The sequence below is a fragment of the Pongo abelii genome, chromosome X (assembly GCF_028885655.2).
Source record: "Pongo abelii isolate AG06213 chromosome X, NHGRI_mPonAbe1-v2.0_pri, whole genome shotgun sequence".
In the NCBI taxonomy this organism is placed as follows: Eukaryota; Metazoa; Chordata; class Mammalia; order Primates; family Hominidae; genus Pongo; species Pongo abelii.
In genome coordinates, this window is record NC_072008.2 from 108514104 (window position 1) to 108531141 (window position 17038).

At 35.4% G+C, this 17038-nt stretch overlaps 1 protein-coding gene across 20 annotated transcripts in view; it reads left to right on the forward strand.

Moving 5' to 3' along the window:
- GPRASP1 (G protein-coupled receptor associated sorting protein 1) overlaps positions 1-17038 on the forward strand; it is a 315299-nt gene that overhangs the window by 207438 nt on the left and 90823 nt on the right. The gene's annotated exons all lie outside the window — the stretch shown is intronic.

Consider the following 17038-nt stretch of genomic DNA (forward strand, 5'->3'; position numbering starts at 1 on the left):
ATTTCCTTGGCCTATTAGGAATGCCCAACAATACTCCAATTACTCCATACATATACAATATGAAATGCCATCATCAATAGGCTCATTCATTTCATTAACAGCATTAATTTTAAGGATTTTCATAATCTGTTAAGACTTCTATTCAAAATGAGAAGTCTCAGTACTAGAACTTTCAAATATAAACCTCAAATGACTTCATTGCTGTCCACCACCATATCATAGATTTGAAGAGCTGCTTACATAAAGACCTAAAATAAAAAAGAAAGGAATCAAATCCCCTATTACTGATTTCAAGCCAGTCCCATAACAATTATGGCTTTCTCAACAAGCAAGATATTAGTAAAAATATTACATACTTTTTTTCAGTTAATTTATAGGTTAAAATTCTTTTTTTTTTTTTTTTTTGAGATGGAGTCTTGCTCTGTCGCCCAGGCTGGAGTGCAGTGGCGCAATCTTGGCTCACTGCAAGCTCCACCTCCCAGGTTCATGCCATTCTCCTGCCTCAGCCTCCCGAGTAGCTGGGATTACAGGCGCCCACCACCACGCCCGGCTAATTTTTTGTATTTTTTTAGTAGAAACAGGGTTTCACCGTGTTAGCCAGGATTGTCTCGACCTCCTGACCTCGTGATCCACCTGCCTTGGCCTCCCAAAGTGCTGGGATTACAGGCGTGAGCCACCGTAAAATTCTTTATATCTTTATGGTGTACCCATTCTAACTGGGCTTTCACAATGCAATATCAACTCTTATAGACGTTCTCCATTACCACCACCACACATTAATAACCATTTTCTTAATTATAGAGGACTAATACTATTAATGTTTTATTAATACTAACAACTAAATTAACTTATATATAGATGCTCAAGAAGTAAGCAGTATGAACTATTCTACCCACTATTATTTTGAACCTAATTGCCCAACTGTAAACACTATAGGCCACCAATGATTAACATGAAACCCCTTGAGAAAAAAAAATGAACCTTGATTATTGTATAATTCATACAACAGATCTTAAACCAGGGGAGCTACGATTACTTGAAGTTGATAATTGAGTAGTTTTACTCATAGAAATATCAATTTGCATACTAATCTCATTTGAAAAGGTATTACATCCGTGAACTCTTCCATCATTAGGCTTAAAAACAGACAGAGTTCCAGGGTGTTTAAATCAAACAACCCCAACATCCACATGACTAGGCCTATATTATGGTCAGTGCTCAGAAATTTTTGGATCAAATCAGGGCTTCATACCTATTATACCTGAATTAGTTCCTCTAAATCATTTAAAAAACTGATTAACATTTTGAAACTATTAACATCTATGTTATAATATCACTGTTAAATAGCATTAACCTTTTAAGTTAAAGACTGAAAGTACTCATCTTTCTGCAATGAAATGCCACAACTAGCTACATCAACATGATTTATCACTATGGTTTGAATAATTCTTACACTATTTATCTTATTTCAATTAAAAACTTCAAAATATATCTACTGTTTAAGCCCAATACCAAAAAATATTGAAGCATTATAACATGAAACCCCTTGAGAAAAAAAGTAAACAAAAATGTCTTGGCATCTTTCATTATCCTTACAATAGTAGAATTACCCTTGATATTCTAATCATTTCATTCCCAAACATTGTATTCCCTACCCCAATCACCTAATCAGTAATCAACTAACCACCATACAACGATTAGTGCAACTCATATTAAAACAAATGATAATAATATACAATGTCAAAGGGTGAACTTTATCCCTCATATTAATTTCACTTATTCTGTTTATTACCTCAACAAACATCAGGATGACTAACCCACTCATTTATGCCAATAACTCAGTTATCAATAAATCTCAATATAGATATCCCACTATAACCAAGAGCAGTTATCACTGACTTCCACCACAAAACAAAAGCGTCATTGGCTTGTTTGCTACCACAAGGATCACCCATTCCACTAACCCCTATACTTGTACTTATTAAAACTATTAACCTTTTTATTCAACACTTAGCCCTGGCTGAACAACTAACAGCCAATATTATAGCCAGCCATCTACTCATACACTTAATCGGTGATGCCACACTAGTGATAATATCCATTAGTTTTGCAACAGCTTGAATGTATTTTAACATTTACATACATATATGCATACATACACATAAACACACGCATACAAGGTCTCGCTCCAATGCTCCAACTGGAGTGCAGTGGCACAATCATGGCTTACTGCAGCCTCAAACTCCTGGGCTCAAGTGAGCCTTCCACCTCAACCTCCTGAGTAGCTGGGACTACAGGCACACTCCACCATGCAAACTAATATCTTTTTTTACTTTTTTTTTGGAGATGGAGTCTCAGTTTGTCACCCAGGCTGGAGTGCAGTGGCGCGATCTTGGCTCATTGCAATCTCCACCTCCCAGGTTCAAGCGATTCTTGTGCCTCAGCCTCCCAAGTAGCTGGGCTTACAGGTGTGCACCACAATGCCCAACTAATTTTTGTATTTTTTGTAGAGACAGGGTTTCACTATGTTGCCCAGGTTGGTCTGGAACTCCTGACCTCTAGCAATCCTCCCACCTCAGCCTCCCAAAGTGCCAGGACTACAGATGTGAGCCACTGTGCCCAGCCATATTTATTATTTTAATTATATTTACCATCTTTGAATTTGCTGCAGCCCAAATTCAAACATACCTCTTCACTATACTAGTTAGTCTTTACTTGCACAACAATACTTAATGACCTACCAAATACATAGCTATCATGTATTTGACCCTTGACCCTGACCACTTACAGGAGCTCTATCAGCCCTGCTAATAATATCTGACTTAGTAATATAATTTCACTTTAACCTAGCTATCTTATTATCTTTAGGTCTACAAACCAATAGATTAATGATATACCAGGGATGATGAGATATTGTCCGAGAAAGCAGATTTTCAAGGTCATCACATATTAATTGTTCAAAAAGGCCTACATTTCTATTTATCGTGTCAGAAATCTTCTTCAAAGGCTTCTTCTGAACTTTCTACCACTTAAGTCTGCCCCCAACCCCAGAAGTATGAGGTATCCTACTTGCTATCATTATTAACCAATTAACTAATTAACTAATTTATTTTCGTTAGCTTATGCATCTTAAGCCAATCTAATGAAAATAGCCTACATTTTTCATTAGTCTTTTTCTTTGATTCAAAATCAGCCCCCCTTTTTATATTAACCTGATTGCTCTGCTTAATAATTATAGCCAGTCAGCATCATCTCTGCAAAGAATCATACATATGAAAAAATTACATATTTCTCTATTAATCTTTCTACAAATGTTTTTAATGATAAAATTTACTGCTACAGAATTCTATTTTGTATTCTCTTTGAAGCAACACTAATTGCAACACTAATTGTCATTACCTGATGAGGAAATCAAACAGAATGATTAAATACAGGACTCTTATTTCCTGTTCTATACACTGGCTCCCTGCTCCTACTCATAGCACTAATTTATATCCAAAACTCCATAGGCTTATTAAACTTCTTAATAGCCTCCTACTGAATTCAAGCACTACCACCAAGCCCCTGATCTAATAGCCTTTTATGGTTAGCATGTATAGTAGCATTTATAGTAAACATACCCCTTTAGGCCTTCACCTCTGATTACCAAAAGCACAGGTACAAGCCCCAGTTGCTGTGCCCATGGTTCTTGCAGACATATTGTGAAAATTAGGGGACTATGGCATAATACAAATTACTGTGATTTAAAATCCACTAACAGAGTTTATAGCTTACCTATTTCTTATACTATCCTTGTGAGAAATAGCAAACTGTATTTGTTTATGCCAAATGGACTTAAAGTCACTCATGGTATATTCATCCAAAAGTCATATGGCACTCGTAGTTGTAGTTGTTCTTATCCAAACACCATGAAGTTTTATAGGAGCAATAGCCCCAATAATTGCCCATGGCCTCACCTCATCCATATTATTCTGCATCAAAAACTAAAGTTATCAATGAATTCATAGCTGAACCATGCTATTAGCTCGAGGACTACAGACACTGTTACCTCTCATAGCTAACATGAGTACTAGCTAGCCTAACTAACCTAGCCCTATCACCAGCCATCAACTTAGAGAGTTATTTGTAGTTATAACATCATTCTCATCTCATTTTACCATTGCCGTAGTAGAATTTAGTATATTTATTATGGCCTTATATTCTCTCTATATGTTAATCATGACATAATTAGGAAAATTTATATATCACATTAATAATATCAAACCATGCCGTTCACAGTCATGCATGCCTGTAATCCCAGCACTTTGGGAGGCTGAGGCAGGAGGATTACTGGAGTCCTTTCTACAAAAAATGAAAATAGCTGCACATGGTGGCATGTGCTTGTAGTCCAGCTACTTGGGAGGCTAAAGAGGGAAGAGTGCTTGAGCCCTGGAGTTTAAGTCTGCAGCAAGCTATGATTGCACCACTGCACTGCAGCCTGGGTGACAGAGTGAGATCCTATCTATATCTATATCTATTTGCAAAATAATATACTCTTCTCACTTAACCCAAAAATCATTCTAGGACCCATATACTGTAAATATAGTTTAAATGAAACATTAGGTTATAAATGTAACAGCAGAAAATTAAAACTTCTTATTTTTTGAGAAAGTGTGCAAGAATTGTTTATGTGATGGATTATGTTTATTGATTTGCATATGTTGAACCAGCCTTGCATCCCAGGTATGAAGCTGACTTGATCGTGTTGATAAGCTTTTTGATGCGCTACTGGATTCAGTTTGCCAGTATTTTATTGAGGTTTTTCGCATCGATGTTCATCAGGGATATTGGCCTGAAATTTTCTTTTTTTGTTGTGTCGCTGCCAGGTTTTGGTATCAGGATGATGCTGGCCTCATAAAATGAGTTAAGGAGGATTCCCTTTTTCTATTGTTTGGAATAGTTTCAGAAGGAATGGTACCAGCTCCCCTTTGTACCTCTGGTAGAATTTGGCTGTGAATCCGTCTGGTCTTGGACTTTTTTTGGTTGGTAGGCTATTAATTGCTGCCTCAATTTCAGAACTTGTTATTGGTCTATTCAGGGATTTGACTTCTTCCCAGTTTAGACTTGGGAGGGTGTATGTGTCCAGGAATTTATCCATTTCTTCTAGATTTTCTAGTTTATTTACATAGAGGTGTTTGTAGTATTCTCTGATGGTAGTTTGTATTTCTGTGGGATCAGTGGTGATATCCCCTTTGTCATTTTTTATTGTGTCTATTTGATTCTTCTCTCTTTTCTTCTTTATTAGTCTTGCTAGCAGTCTATCGATTTGGTTGATCTTTTCAGAAAACCAGCTCCTGGATTCATTAATTTTTTTTGAAGGGCTTTTCATGTCTCTATCTCCTTCAGTTCTGCTCTGATCTTAGTTATTTTTTGTCTTCTGCTAGATTTTGAATTTGTTTGCTGTTGCTTCTCTAGTTCTTTTAATTTTGATGTTAGGTTGTCAATTTTAGATCTTTCCTGCTTTCTCTTGTGGGCATTTTAGTGCTATAAATTTCCCTCTACGCATTGCTTTAAATGTGTCCCAGAGATTCTGGTACATTGTGTCTTCATTCTCATTGGTTTCAAAGAACATCTTTATTTCTGCCTTCATTTCATTATTCACCCAGTAGTCATTCAGAAGCAGATTGTTCAGTTTCCATGTAGTTGTGCAGTTTTGAGTGAGTTTCTTAATCCTGAGCTCTAATTTGATTCCAGTGTGGTCTGAGAGACTGTTTGTTATGATTTCTGTTCTTTTGCATTTGCTGAGGAGTGTTTTACTTCCAATTATGTGGTCAATTTTAGAATAAGTGCAATGAGGTGCTGAGAATAATGTGTATCCTGTTGATTTGGGGTGGAGAGTTCTGTAGATGTCTGTTAGGTTTGCTTGGTCCAGAGCTGAGTTCAAGTCCTGAATATCCTTGTTAATTTTTCTGTCTCGTTGATCTGTCTAATATTGACAGTGGGGTTCATGGGTGTAGCAAACCACCATGGCACATGTATACCTATGTAACAAAACTGTACATTCTGCACATGTACCCCAGAACTTAAAGTAAAATTAAAAAATAAAAGAAAGTGTATAAGAACTACTAACTCATGCCCCCATGTATAACAATATGGCTTTCTCAACTTTTAAAGGGTAGAAGTAATCTGTTGGCCTTAGGAGCCAAAAAATTGATACAACTCCAAATAAAAGTAAATAAATGTATTTTTCCATTTTTTTTCACAATTTCACTAATCCTCCTAATTCTACCAATTATTGTAACTATAACTACTTTAAAGTTATTTCTAACCTCACTATGTAAAAACCTCTATTTCATACACTTTTACAACCAACCCCATTCCAGCCATAATATTGATTTGGTTGAGCCAATAAATAATTGTTTCAAACTGTCACGATCCAAACTTTAAAATTAACACTCACCTTCAAGCTAGATTATGTCTTTTTAAAATTTTTTAAAAATTTCCATAGGTTCTTGGGGAACAGGTGGTGTTTGCTTACCTGAGTAAGTTCTTTAGTAGTGATTTATGAGATTTTGGTACACCCATCACCAGAGCAGTATACACTGTACCCAATTTGTAGTCTTTTATTCCTCACCCCACCCTTCCTCCAAGTCCCCAAAATGCATTGTAGCATTCTTACACCTTTGCATCCTCATAGCTTAGCTCTCACTTATGAGTGAGAACATATGATATTTGGTTTTCCATTCCTGAGTTACTTTACTTAGAATAATTGTCTCCACTTCCATCCAGGTTGCTGTGAATGCCATTATTTTGTTCTTTTTTTTTTTATGGCTGAGTAGTATTTCATCTACATCTATATATATATATGTTTGTGTATATATATATGTATATGTATTATATATGTTTGCATATATATATGTATATGTATATATATATATATATACACACACACACACATACATACACATACATTTTCTTCATTCACTCATTGATTGATGGGCATTTGGGCTGGTTCCATATTTTTGCAATTGCGAATTCTGCTGTTACAAACATGCACGTGAAAGTATCTTTTTCATATAATGATTTCTTTTCCTCTGGGTAGATACCCAGTAGTGGGATTGCTGGATCAAATAGTAGTTCTACTTTTAGTTGTTTAAGGAATCTCCACACTGTTTTCCATAGTGGTTGTAGTAGTTTACATTCCCATCAGCAGTGTAAGAGTGTTCCCTTTTCACTGCATCTCTGCCAACATCTATTTTTTTTTATTTTTAGATTATGCCCATTCTTGCAGGAGTAAGATGGTATTGCATTATGGTTTTGGCTTGCATTTCCTTTATCATTAATGATGCTGAGCATTTTTTCATGTGTTTGTTGGCATTTGTATATCTTCTTTTGAGAATTTTCTATTCATGTCCTTAGCCCATTTTTTGATGGGATTGTTTGTTTTTTCTTGCTAATTTGTTTGAGTTCCTTGTAGATTCTGGATATTAGTCCTTTGTCGGACTAATATCTGATTGTGAAGATTTTTTACCACTCTGTGGGTTGTCTATTTACCCTGCTGGTTGTTTCTTTTGCTGTGCAGAAGCTCTTTAGTTTAATTAAGTCACACCTATTTATTGTTGTTTTTGTTGCATTTGCTTTTGGGTTCTTGGTCATGAAGTCTTTGCCTAAGTCAATGTCGAGAAGGGTTTTTCCAGTGTTATCTTCTAGGATTTTTATGATTTCAGGTCTTAGATTTCAGCCCTTGATCCATCTTGAGTTGATTTTTGTATAAGGCGAGAAATGAGGATCCAGTTTCATTCTTCTACATGTGGCTTGCCAATTATCCCAGCACCATTTGTTGAATAGGTTTTTATCAGTAGCATTTTTTATTACATGATCTGTCATAGAGTTCTCAATATGCTATATACATTCAGATCCAAACATTAACTGATTCTTTAAGTATTTACTCATATTTCTTATCACTATACTATTTCTAGTTACTCTCAACAACAACTTTCAACTCTTTGAGAACAAGCAAGAATTATATTATTTTTGTCAATTGATTATATGGCTGAATAGACACAAATACAGCAGCCCTCCAAACAATTTTATGTAACTGCATGGGAGATACTGGATTTATACTACAATAGTATGGGTTTTTTATTATATTCAAATACATGAGAATGCAACAAATTTTTATGCTCAATTCCTATCCCAATATCCTTCCATTAAGTGGAGTCATTCTGGCAACTGACAAGTTTGCCCAATTTGGCCTTCACCCATTACTACCAACAGAAATAGAAGGTCCAACACTTGTCTCAGCCCTACTCCATTTCATCACAGTGTTATAACAGGGGCTCTTAACCCAATTTTATACACTAATAGAAAATAATAAAACAATCCAAACACTAAAAATATGCTGAGGTGCTATTACCACTACATTTACGGCAATTTGTGCCCTAACACTAAGTGACATAAAAAAGATGGTCACATTTTGTATCTCAAGACAACTAGGTCTTATAATAGTCATTATTGGTATTAATCAACTACATCTAGCACTTCTCCACATCTAGACACATGCATTCTTTAAAGCTATACTATTTATATATTCAGAGCCATCATCCACAACCTTAATGATGATCAAGATATTCAAAAAATAGGATGTCTATTTAAATACATACCTCTTCAATCCTCCTTACTTATTATTGGAAGCCTTGCACTCACAGGCATACCTTCCCTTACAGGCTTCTACTTCAAAGACTTATTTATCAAAACTGCAAACATGTTGTATACTACTGCCTGAGCCCTTTTAATCACACTTGTCACCACCTCCCTAACAGCTGTCTACAGTACTCAAATTGTCTTTTTTGCACTCCTAGGACTACCTAGTTTTTCAGCTTTCATTATTATCAGTGAAATTAACTCCTTCCTAATTAATTCAATTAAACCTTTAACAATTGGTAGTATTTTTGCTTTTTAAAAAATTTCCAACAACATTTCTCCTGTAACTATTCCCCAGATGATTATGCCATTATACCTAAAACTTTCAGCCCTTGCCATAACTATCTTAGGCTTCATTATGGCAATTAGAATTTAACCTAATAACATGTAATCTCAAATTTGAATTCTCCTCATACATATATAAATTTTCTAACCTTCTAGGATTTTTCCAACAGTTGTTCACCATTTATCAGTGTACCTAAACCTTTCTAAAAGTCAAAATACAGCATCACTTTAATTAGACTTGACTAGAAAAATACCAAAAATTATCTCATCTCCAAATAATAGCCTCAGTAACCATCCCTAACCAAAATGGCCTAATTAAATTATATTTTTTCTCTTTCTTCATTTCATTTTTATTATCTATACTTCTAGCCACTTAATTACTGTAATTTCAATAACAACAAAATATTAACAAAGGGATCAGTCTCTTCCGACCATTAATCAACTCCATTAACTGTACAATGCAGCCACACCTATAGAATCTTCACAAAGAAGCCTGACTTCTTTACCCTCAAAAATCACCCAATCCTCTAAATTTTTGAAATCAATAATAATTTTTATTTCATCATAGCCTATTATTTATACAATGATTAAATAATTCTATTAATAATCCTAACTATTGTTAGGATTTGAACCTCCCCCAAATAACACCACCAGATCCTCACATTTCAGGATTGTCTTTAGTAGCTATGGCTATAGGATTCTAAACACTACCAGTATCCCTGCTAAATAAATTTAAAACACTATCAGTCCCATAAAACATCCACCAAAATTTATTACAATCCTGCATTCCACACCACCATTGATAACCCTAAACCCACGTAATAGGTAAAAGTTTTGAAGAAAGTCCTACGATGCCTACAACAAAAATAGTAACAAAATATAGTATATGTCATAATTCTCACATGGAATCTAATCATGACCAATCACGTGAAAAATCATCATTGCACGTCAACTGTCAGAGCTCTGATAACCAACATTTAAAAATCTCACTTCCTAATAAAAATTCTTATTTATTGATCTACCTGCACCATAAAACAACTCAACATGAAGAAATTTCGGTTTCCTACTGAGTTTGCCTAGCTTTACAAATCATTACAGGGCTTTTCCTAGCTATACACTGTACCTCAGACACAATAACTGCGTTTTCCTCTATCACACACATCTGCTGAGATGTAAGCTATGGCTGAATCATTTAATATCTGCCTGCTAATGGATATCTATATTCTTTATCTGTTTATTCATGTAGGCTGAGGTCTACCTTTCTAGAAACCTGAAACATTGGAATTATTCTTTTATTCACAGTAATAGCTATAGCATTCATAGGCTATGTCTTATCATGAAGAGAAACAACAATCACAAATTTACTATCAACTATTCCATACATTGGCACCAACCTGTTAGGATGAATCTGAGGTGGATTTTCTCTTGACAAGGCAACTTCACACAGTTCTTCACCTCTCATTTTATTCTGCCATTCATTGTTTCAGCTATAATTATTGTGCACCTTGTATTCCCACATGAAACAGGATCAAATAACCCAAGGAATCTCAACCAACTCAAATAAAATCCCATTCCACTCCTATCACACAATTAAAGGCATTTTAGGATTTGTTTTTCTACTATCACTTCTACTCAAACTTGTTTTATTCTCCCCTGACTTTTTAGGAAACCCAGATTATATTCCGGCAAATCCCCTCAATATACCACCTCATATTAAACCAGAGTGATATCTTCTATTTGCCTGTGTAATTTAGGATCTACTCCCAATAAACTAGGAGGTGTCGTAGCCCTTGTGCTCTTAATCATAATTTTAGCAATCATCCCAATCCTTCAGTTATCTAAACAACGAAACATGATATTCCAGCTACTAAGCCAATGCCTATTCTGGGTTCTAGTATTATAATAACCTCATATTCACACAAATCGAAGGTCAATCAGTAGAACACCCTTTCATTATTATTGAACAAGTATTATCCATTTTATATTTTTCCCTTGTTCTCATATTAATACCACTTACTAGCCTAATCAAGAATAAACTTCAATGAAGAGTTCTTGTAGTTTATTAAATTTGATCTTGTAAACCAAAAATGGAGAGCACCTCTCCCCAGCGCAGTCAAAGGAAAAGCTATTCACTCCACTATCAGCACCCAAAGCTGAAATTCTATTCCCTGATTCTTATACTGAATGCAAAGAAATTGTTCTTGAGTTCTATGTCAGTATGGAAAAAAAAACATAAAATCTAATCACCCTGTGTACATCATGCATTATGTAATTTACCCCATTAATTATGTAGTAGTACTATATACACTTCATCATAATTATACATTTATATCTTATGGTGCTTTAAAATCCATTCCCCATGCATACAAGCATGCACATCAAACTAATCACAGTGCGTAATACATTAAATTAAAAGTTCACATATATGGATTTAACCATGAGTATTGTTCCATACAGTAAGTTCTTCATTTTATAGGACATAATATTATTGATCATACATAGCACAGGAAGTCAAATCCTTTTTTGACAACATGCTTATCACCTCCAATAGGATTTCTTGTCTACCAAGCTTTGATAAATTAGCAGTCTGCTCAGGAAGTGTCCATCTTCTCACTCTGGACTTAGAAAACTTGGGGGTTTCTAGACTGAAACTATACCAGACATCTGGTTCTTACTTCAGGGCCATGAGCTTATAACCATCCACTTGTTCCTCTTGAATAAGACATCTCAATGGACTAATGACTAATCAGCCCATGATCGCTCATAACTGTGGTGTCATGCATCTGGTATTTTTTAATTTGGGGAGATGATGTGATCCAACATGGCTGTCAAGGCCTTGACAAAACTTGACTGTAGTTGAACTTAAATTGAATGTTATTTTCCAAACAAAAACCATAAGGTGTTAATTAATCCATGCTCAATGGACATAATAAAAACAAGATACAGTCACAGATGCATAATTATTCCCATCATACATGATTAACTCTGCAAACTCCCTCTAATCCCCTACTTTAAGCTGTTACAGTATTTATGTAAATATAAGTCTTTTATTCTTGCCAAACCTCTCAAACAAAAAATCTTGTGTCTGCTGATTATTACCTAAGGCTCTAATATGTACCCACATATTATTAAATTCAATTATAAACTTATCTAAAATATTATTTCAGCCTAACTCCTAATTAAAGCATTTTCTAAAACAGACAAAAAAATCCATTAAAAATTTGATTTTCTAGGCTAAAACTTTTTGTTTCTTAATAAGATTATCAAAAAATTCTCAATACTAGAATAACACTTAAATTTAGCAATTTCCCCTCAAGAGTATTCTCTAGATACAAGTTGATGTAGCTTAATTCAATAAAGCAAGCCACTGAAAATGCCTGGATGAATTCATGTAACTTCATAAACACACGGGTTTGGTCCTGCCCTTTTTAGTGAGATTACATATGCAAGTGTCTGAATACCAGTGAGAATGCCCTCTAGATCAGTGGAAGATCAAAAGGAGCAGATACCAAGCACACTAATTAGTATCTCATAATGCCTTGCTCAACACACTCCCACGAGAAACAGCAGTAAATGAAATTAAGCAGTAAATGAAAGTTCGAGCAAGCTGTAGTAATTTCCCATAGGGTTGGTAAATTTTGTGCCAGCCCCTGAGGTCATATGATTAACCTAAATCAATAGAACCCAGCACGTTTATGATTATATGTAACTAAAGCTAAACTGTAAGCCATAAAAGGCAATAGCTAAAATGAAAATAAACTATGAAAGTGACTTTATTATGTTCTGAATTTACAATAGCTAAGACCCAAACTGGGATTAGATACCCCACTATGCTTAGCCATAAACTTAAATAACTGAATAAAGTTATTTGCCAGAGTACTACTACCAGCAATAGCCTAAATCTCAGAGGATTTGGCGGTGCTTTATATTCCTCTAGAGGAGGCTGTTCTATAATTGATAAACTCTGACAAACCTCTCCATCTCTTGCCGATTCAGCCTGTATACTGCTATCTTCAGCTAACCCTAAAAAGTCTTAAAGTAATCACAAATATTTACATAAAAACGTTAGGTCAAGGTGTAGTCTATGAGATGAGAGGAAATGGGCTACAGTTTCTAATTAAAGAACACTCCACCTATAATAACCCCTATGAAACTAAAGGTCAAAGGAGGATTTAGTAGTAAGTTAGGAATAGAGAGCTTAGTTGAATGAACATGAACACACCACCTGTCAGCCTCCTGAAATACTTTAACAAACCCAAATTTATAATTAACACAAATTTATGTATAAAAGAAGGTAAGTCACAACAAAATAATCATACTGGAAAGTGTGCTTAGGTAAACCAAAATGTATCTGAATTCAAAACACCTGGCTTACACCCAGAAGATTTCGTATTAATCTGACCACTTTGAACCAAAACTAACAAAACTCAACAATTACGTATATTTAAATGAAAACATTCATTCATAAAAAGTATAGAAGATAGAAATTTATTTAGGTGCTATAGAAATAGTACTGTAAGGGAACAATGCCAAGAATAATTTTTAAAGTACAAAAAAAGCAAAGCCACAAGGTAGTGATGCCTTGTAGTTTTCATTTACATTTCCCTAATGATTAATGATGTTTGAGTATATTTTCATGTGCTTATTTGACAGTTGTTTATCTTCTATAGATGAGTGTCTATTCAACTCTTTTGCCTATTTATTTATTGGAGTGTTTAATTGAATTTTGTGATATTTTTCTATATTTTGGATACAACTACTTCATCAGATATGATTTTCAAACATTTTCTCCCAATCAGGGGCGTGTCTTTTCATTCTCTTAACAGTGTCTTTGTAAGATCCAGAGTTTTTAACTTTGACACATTCCAAATTATTGATTTATTCATCTAAGAAATCTTCACCTAACTCAGGGTCACAATTTTGCTCTCCCGTGTTTTCTTCTACAAGTTTTACAGCTTTACGTTTTATATTTACATCTATGATCCATTATGAATTGCCTTTTGAATTGTCTTTTGTACATGGTACAATATATAGATCAGTATATAATTGTGTATATGAATATCTACTTGTTTCAGCACAATATTGAAGATACCATCCTTTATACATTGAATGGCTTCTGCACCTTTGTCAAAAGTCAGTTGTCCAATATATGTAGGTCAATTTTTTGGTGGTTTATTTTGTTCTTTTGATCTACTTTTCTGCCTTGATGCCAGTAGCACACTGTCTTGATTACTATGGGTTTGTAAGAAGTCTTAAAATTAGGTAGTGTTTGTCATCCGTTTTGTTCTTTCTCAAAGTTGTTTTCATAGTCTAGATCCTTTGTATTTTTACATGAATTTTAGAAACAGCATTTTACTTTCTGTTAAAACTGTATCAGTTAGGATTTTTATTGGGATTGTTCTGAATATATAGATCAGTTTAAACAGAACAGGCATCTTAACACTGAGTCTTCAAACTCATGAAGACAGTATGTCTCTATTTATTTAGGTCTTCTTTAGTTTCTCTTTGCAATGTTATGTAGCATTCACTATACAGACCTGTCACATATTTGGTTAGATTATTCCTAGTTATTTCATATTTCTTGGTGCTCTTATAAATGCCAGTATTTTGAATTACATTTCTGCATATTTTATTTTCACTGAGCTGTCAGCTGCCAAATGTTTGACAGTAGCTGTTAATCTTCTAGGTTGAGATCTCAGACTATAAAATGGAAAAGGTACCTGATACTTAACAAGCATTTGCCTGTGTTTCCATGTCAGCTTTCAGAAGTTATTGAAAGTGTACTGTAACTCGAGGAAAAAATGTCCCAGAGACAAATCAACAGGTCATCTCCAGAAAAATCCATTATAAAATAGTTTAGTAGATTTTGGCTTTATATGTGGTCAGAATTAAATCTATTGAATTGTGGGGTTTGTTACCTACTCCCCACCACCAGCAATCCATCTCAGTGAATTCCTGGGATCTTGGGTGTTGAGAAAGAAAGAGAGAGAGAGAGAACATGTATGTATGTGGGTATGTATGTGGGTATGAATGTGTATATTGCTGAAGCTGCCAGAAGTATTTATTGTGAGGAATACCTCAGGTTAATTACTATAGTCATATCAGACCAGTTCAGTTCCTAGGACATACTAGAAAACAAATTAAAGTGATGGTTATTTTCTTTTCCGAGCTGTCTTGGCCCACATTGTTACCATGGTGACTCAGTGACTGCCATGACATTTGGTACAGAATGAGCATTTGTTTATGTTTTTTGCCTGAATCACATATTATTATGATAGTTGTTAAGTGAATGTTTTCCAGTTCTGATATTCCTTCTGGAATTATTAGTTTGCATCTGAGAAAAAGATAGAGCTTTTTCTTCTCCCTTATTTATTTATCAATGTATTTATTAACATTTATTTATGTCAATATGACTCTGAGATTCCCATGTTCCTCAAAGGGTTACCCTCTGTAATTATTAGTATATATTTTTTGTATTAGGCCATTCTTGCTCTGTTATACAAAAATACCTGAGATGATAATTTATGAAGAAAAAGGTTTAATTGGCTCATGGTTCTGCAGGTTGGACAGGAAGCATGGTCCCAGGATCTGCATGGCTTCTAGGGAAGCCTCAGAGAGCTTTTAATCATGGCAGAAGGCAAAGCAGTAGCAGGCATGTCACATGGCAAGAGTGGGAGCAAGAGAGACAGACAAGGGGAAGGTTTCAGACTTTTAACAACCAGATGAACTAACTGATGGAGAACTCACTTATCACCAAGGGGATAGCACTAAACAATTCATGAGAAATCCACCCCCATCATCCAGTCACACCCCATCAGGCTTCACCTTCAACAATGGGAATTGCAATTCTACATGAGATTCAGAGGGGACAATATCCAAACTATATCAATTTCAGTGCTCAAGTGTTCTCCAAATTGGCCAGTGGGAGCCCTTAAAGTAGGCGTCATGTCCATTTGAAGCTTCCATAAAATTCCTTGAATATGTACTTGTCCCCCGAAACCTATTATCCCTCATCTGTAGAAAGCAAGCTCTGATGTCAGCCTCAGAACATCGCTGTGAGGACTTGAAGAGAAAAAGCCTGAAAATAACAACCTACAGTGTATGGTACCTAGTAGACTATCAGCAAATGGTAATTCCCCATTCCAACTTGCCTCTTCCATTCTGTCAATGGAATGCCTCTGGCGTTAACATAATGGCCTAACTACTAGAGCGAATACTTGGAAATGTAACATCAAGCAAGAATAAGCCCACATTTCCATTATGTGTGAGCTTCAGTGTCACTGCTGTGTGGGAGGGGTTCTGGGATGGAGTTGAAGAAGAGGAAAAACATCACTGCACAGCTTCCAGTTAACTGAGTGGGGATAGGCCAGACATCATCACCCCATCCCCTGCATTTCATGTGCTTTCTTATCCTCTTACTTTCTTCTCTATTCCATGTGCTTTCTTATCCCCTTACTCTCTCTTCTAGTTTAACATCAGAGACTCTGAAAGCCTCTTAGGTTACTGGAGCAAGAGGAAAGAGACCCAAGTCACATCATGGGGACACTTTAGGCAAGTCATACCTTTCTGCCAGTTTTGTCTATCCAATAGGATAATAATCCCCACACCTCTAGACCACCCAGGAATACTCTGGAATTTAAGTGTGATCCAATGTGGCAATCTGCAGTCTTATGCAGTGGGGAAGAACCAGTGTACTTTCAGCTAAGTATATTAACAGAGCAAATGCAGATATCCCAGAACTTTGTATGGTGGGCATTAAATTTATGGTACCCAACTCTGAGCTGTTTAGGTCAGGATTTTTACAAGTGTGATCTATGGACCACTTCAGCAGATTTGTCCACGGTTGCTTGCTAAAATTGCACATACTTGGGCCCATCCTAGATCTGCAGAATCAAAACCAGGGAGGTGAGGTGAGAGGTGTCTAGATTTTGAGTAATTTATTTTGTTGTTTCTGTTACTCATCCACGATTGAAAAGCAATGCTGTGGATGGCAACAAGGTCTATGAAAAGTTTAAATCTTTTGATGTCTAATTTCATTGTTAGTTGCTCCTGCTACTCAGCTTTAAATTTC